Source organism: Strix aluco, chromosome 9 (assembly GCF_031877795.1).
Source record: "Strix aluco isolate bStrAlu1 chromosome 9, bStrAlu1.hap1, whole genome shotgun sequence".
NCBI classification, from domain to species: Eukaryota; Metazoa; Chordata; class Aves; order Strigiformes; family Strigidae; genus Strix; species Strix aluco.
Genome location: NC_133939.1, coordinates 2,248,091 through 2,252,789, shown reverse-complemented (window position 1 = coordinate 2,252,789; position 4,699 = coordinate 2,248,091). Strand labels below are relative to the sequence as shown.

Sequence of the window (4,699 nt, the reverse complement as noted above, 5' to 3'; positions counted from 1 at the left end):
GGGAAGGGGAGGGGCCGAGGCGCCCCGCCCCGCCCCGCAGGCCCCGCCCCGCCCCGCCGGCCCCGCCCCGCCCCGCCGGCCCCGCCCCGCCCCGCCGGCCCCGCCCCGCCCCTGGGGCGGTACCAGTGGGCGGGGCGGAGGGGCCGCCGCGCATGCGCCCGCCCCGTTCCCATAGCAACCCGCCGGCCAAGGGGACGTGGGGGAGGGACCACCCATATGTTGGTAGGTCACGCACATCCCTCTTCTTTACCAAGATGGCGGCCGGCCCCTCGGCCTCGTACCCAGCATAGGCTTCGCTGCGGGCCTACTAGAGGTAAAGCCGCCCCCGGCGGCCTATGGCGCCAGCCGCGCGGTAGGGCGGCGGGAGGTGGGGAGCGCCTCCGGTAAGCGGGAGGAGGGTGCGGGCCCGGCTCTGCGGGCAGGCGGGTTCCGCTGCCTCCAACAAGATGGCGGCAGCAGAGAGACGGGCTCGGCGGGCGGAATGTCTAGCGAGCGCCCGGCTCTGCTCTATGGTCTCGGCCTTTCCGATTGGCGCGGGGTGGGCCACGTGCCGCCGCCCCCCCCCATGGCGGCGGGGTGCGGGGGCTGCACGGGGGGCGCGTTTCACCGGCCTGCGCCGCTCCCACCGCCCGCGGCCGCCCCGCGCTGCGCCGGCGACGGAGAGCGCTCCGGTGCCAGCCAAGGAGCGGACAAAAACCATGAGTCATGCCCCGCTTCCTCTCCCCGCGGCGGCCGCCCTCCGCCCCGCGGGTCAACCGGGGGTGTTCGCGGGCCGCCCCTGAGGGGACGGGGAGGCTGAGGAGGGCCCGCTCGCCTCCAGCCGTGATAGCACGGATGCGGTCGTCTCTCCCCTCCCGCCCCGCTTTCGGCAGGGTGGCAGATCCGTCCTATGTCCCGAGGCGCGGTCTGCTCCGGGCTCCTGAGTTGCAGCGCTGGTGGGCCTGAGAACTGAGGCTCCAGTCATGGGCTGCTCTGGAGGAGGGTTTCTGCCTCCCTGTGACTCTCCAGGTAGAACTAGCCGCTTCTGTGTGAGAGAGGGGAAGTTCAGCCTCTTTACTGAACTGCTTTCTAGTCCTGTAGTGTGGTTTTATTGCAGGTTATTTATAGAACAGGGTGATCCAACAATCAAGCAGTACTGAAGAGGATTCAGCGTAGGGAGTTGGTGATCCCTGGGCCCAGCTTGGCTCTAGCTAAGGTGGCTTGACGCATTAAGTAGTGCTTCCCACGCTGGCCTTCCCCAAATAGTAGGGAGGATTCCCAGATGGCAAAAGTAATTCCTTCCCCCAAGATGACAAGCAAGAGAGCAGGTCGTGCTGGGAATGTTAGTAATAGCAACAGCAGCTCACTCATAACTGATGAGACAAGCCAAGGTCCTTGGATTTGAAGGTCTAGTTTAGAATTTGAATGCAAATTCACGAGTCTGTGGCTGGGAAGGGAAGATGAGAGGCAGTTAGACCCAAGGAGTTTGAAGGAGGCACTTCTTTTCCTACACTTGTGTAATGACAGAGAAAATTCTGCACACTGATACGTGCTGTATTGTGTTATTGCATGTTTTCTGTTTAGTAAAGCAGGTGAAGCTGCTGCCCAATGATTTAGTCTCCATTTTGCCTACTGTTGCTATCTAATGCTACACAATTGTTTTCAGTTAGAAAACAATTTAACAGATAGTATAACAGCTCCCTGCCTCCTCCCCCCACCCCAACCCAGCCTGGAAAGTGGTGTTTCAGGTATCGCTTCATAGGTGGATTGGATATCCCTCCCTCTGGTACAGGAATATACATCAGAGGCAAGACAGGAAAGGAAGCAATGACGTAATTTGTAGCTGTGTATCTGCTAAAGCTCTGTACCTCCAACTCTGCCTGTTCAGATTTAAGATGTTGGAAAAAAAACAGTCTTCCTGTGGATTTTCATGCAGCATGGCCCAAATCATAGGCAGGGCCACCCACATGCTCAAGCCACAAAAATCCCTCAACCTTTTCCTTCCAAAAAAGTCCACAGTAGTATAGTTTTTCACAGATAGAATAACAGGCACAGGAAAAACTCTCACTAGGTGTGGAGGTAACAATATCTGGAGGCCTGTAAACGTAGGGTGGAAGGGACAGTGTAACCATCTATTCTGAGCTTTGCCACTGTGGCAAGATATAGTAAGCCTAGATCATTCTCAAAAGACAGTTTTCTAAGTGGTTTCTGAGAAATGGGTGAGACAGATTGCTCTGTGTTTGTCCTATATAAATTGTTTCAGTGTTTCACTCCTGATAGTGTGACACATGCTCCTGTCTTTGTTGCAAGTTAAGCTGATTTCTTCTTTCCCTCCACTCCCCCAGTTCTGCCTGAAAAGGTGGAAAAAAATATGGTGCTACTACTTGTGTATTAAAGGTTATTAAGTTCCCCGCTTTTTCCTTGGTCTCACTTCTCTAGACTGGGATGATCAGGGAGGAGATTTCCCCTTGATCTGGAATTGGATCACAATGTTATCGTTATGTTATGTAGCATAATGGTAACACTAGTAACTCATTTTTGGTAGGATAAGGGCAGTTGTTCTTAGTGAAGTAGCTAGTCTTTTTTCCAATTCGTGTTAAGCTGCTTCTGAAGACAGTATCGTCTGTTAGAAGAGAGATCTGTAACCTTGGATTTCATAGCTGTTATCAGAGTGGAGAGCCATCCCAGACAAGACAGCCTGTGCAGTTTACACCTTTTCAAAGGAAATTGGGATGTTGTATCATTTACAATATCTCAGTTGATACCGCCTTTCCCAAAACAGACTCTTCCCCTTGCATGTAGAAGCATTTTAAGCTGGTACTAATGCACTTAGGGTTGTGCTGCTGTTAGAATTCAGGTAATTCCCCAGGTCACTACCAGTCTGATGGTTAGAGAAGTCAGCAGTGGCATCGAGACCAGCACAGACTGTTCAAACTGAATGTGGGTGTGTGGTTGAAAACGTTAATTCACCATGACTGGGAGGGTATCTGACAATTTGAGTTGTGGGTTTCTGTAGAATATCAGATTTATGTGAAAATGTTGTTTCTCTTTAGAAGGAAAAAAAAAAGTAATTCAACAGTGGTTCTAACTTTGTTTTGTATTCAAGAATTCTACATAAGGAAATCCTCAGGCCTATACTGTGCAGAGCTTATAAATGAACCTTAAAGCAAAATAGCAAGACTGGCAAGTGTCCTCATGGGTGTTTTGAAACTGGCAAGCAGTGAAGACAGGGTCTGGAAACTGCCTTCATGCTTTCCCTGCTGCCAGAAAGAGACAAGTTGCAGATCAGTTGGTCTCATCCCTAGCAGGAGTAGGCACCCAAGCGTAGCCTGGCAAGACACCGTCACAAGAAGTAGAAGCCTTTTAGTGCCCTGTGGATCAAGCACAATAATGGCCTCCTCTCTGTAGCGTTACCCTTATGGAAATGCTGTTGTAATCTTGACAAAGACATGCACCGCTGAAGAAGTTGCAACAGGGGTTTTTAAAGTGGGCTGAGAAAGGCATCTTCACCCAGGATGTAACGAGTCTAACTTGTCCAAGAGGCCCAGAGCCTGTAAAACTTTTGCAACATGGGTCTGCGCAAGAATTAAGTAGGTGTTATTTATATTAAAATACGAAAACAGATAAAGAAAAGATAGGAAGGTAAAACTGAGCTGCAGGATTAGGCCTCTGTTCCTCATCGTAATTACCCTAACCTTGAAAGAAGAGAGCGTGAGGCTGTATTGTGTTGCGTGGTGGGGTTTGCTGGTGGTATTTTATTTTTCTTACTGTTTTTTCTGGGGCTTTGGTCTAGAAGCTGTTCCAGCGGAGTCTGTGTTACCAGGAGGCTGTGGTATTTATGGTGGGCTGTGAGACTGCATTTGGAGTGGAAGGGAGGGTCCTGGTCAGTAGGGCCTATTGGGGGAGGCATTGTGGAAGAGCTTGGGACACACCTAGAGCTGGTCTCCAGATGCCAGGTGATCGTGCTAGCCTGGTAATTAAGGCAAGAGTAGTATCCTGAGTTTGGGGCTTGTTTCAAGAGCTCTTTTCATTTTAGAAATTCCTAGTTTTAGGATTTGGATTTGGAATCCAAATTCTGGATTTGGAATTATACCTGAGAGAATTCAGCATGTGGCTTTATATTTAGCTGTCCCTTAGCTTTAAAAGAAAGACTGTTTATTTTCCTGAAAATTTTCTAGTAAAATCTTGTGATTTACATTACCATCTTAAATGGAAAAGTCCTGCATGCCTAATGATTCTAGTGACCTTTTTCCCCATCTTCCTTTTGTGAATTCATATTGCCTCATAGCTCTCATGGTGTGACTTCAGTGGAAGAGAATCAGCGAGTCAGGTTGGAAAAAGATGTATTAATAAACAAGGAGGAAAAGTTTTAGCCAAAGCAAGGGGGGAAAGCTTGTTTATTTAGAATATTTTACATGTATAGAGGACTTTGGGTTGCTAGAGGATTTATGTGTTTAATTCTAACAAGTAGTAGACAGGCTGTGATGAGTGTTCTGGGTTTGTTTTGTTTCATAAGAAACTTATGCATGTTAAAGCTGAAGTGGGTTTTTTTTTTCCTTCATTTAGGTGTTCTTTGGTGGTTTTACCTACACAAGCTCTGGTATTTTCCCAGCAGTCTCACAGAAATACAAGTGTCCTTTCTAGCAGCTGCTGTATGATAAAAATACTTTTTTTTGAACAAAACTTGTGTCTCTCAACTGTTCAATTTTGTTGAGTCCTG

At 49.3% G+C, this 4,699-nt stretch overlaps 1 protein-coding gene across 1 annotated transcript in view; it reads left to right on the top strand.

Moving 5' to 3' along the window:
* Window positions 1-178: 178 nt before the first annotated feature.
* Window positions 179-4,699, top strand: part of HDLBP (high density lipoprotein binding protein) — a 41,457-nt gene continuing 36,936 nt past the window's right edge. Inside the window, exon 1 of the mRNA XM_074833328.1 lies at window positions 179-313. The gene's annotated coding sequence lies outside the window, so the exon portion shown is untranslated. The remainder of the gene's footprint in view (window positions 314-4,699) is intronic.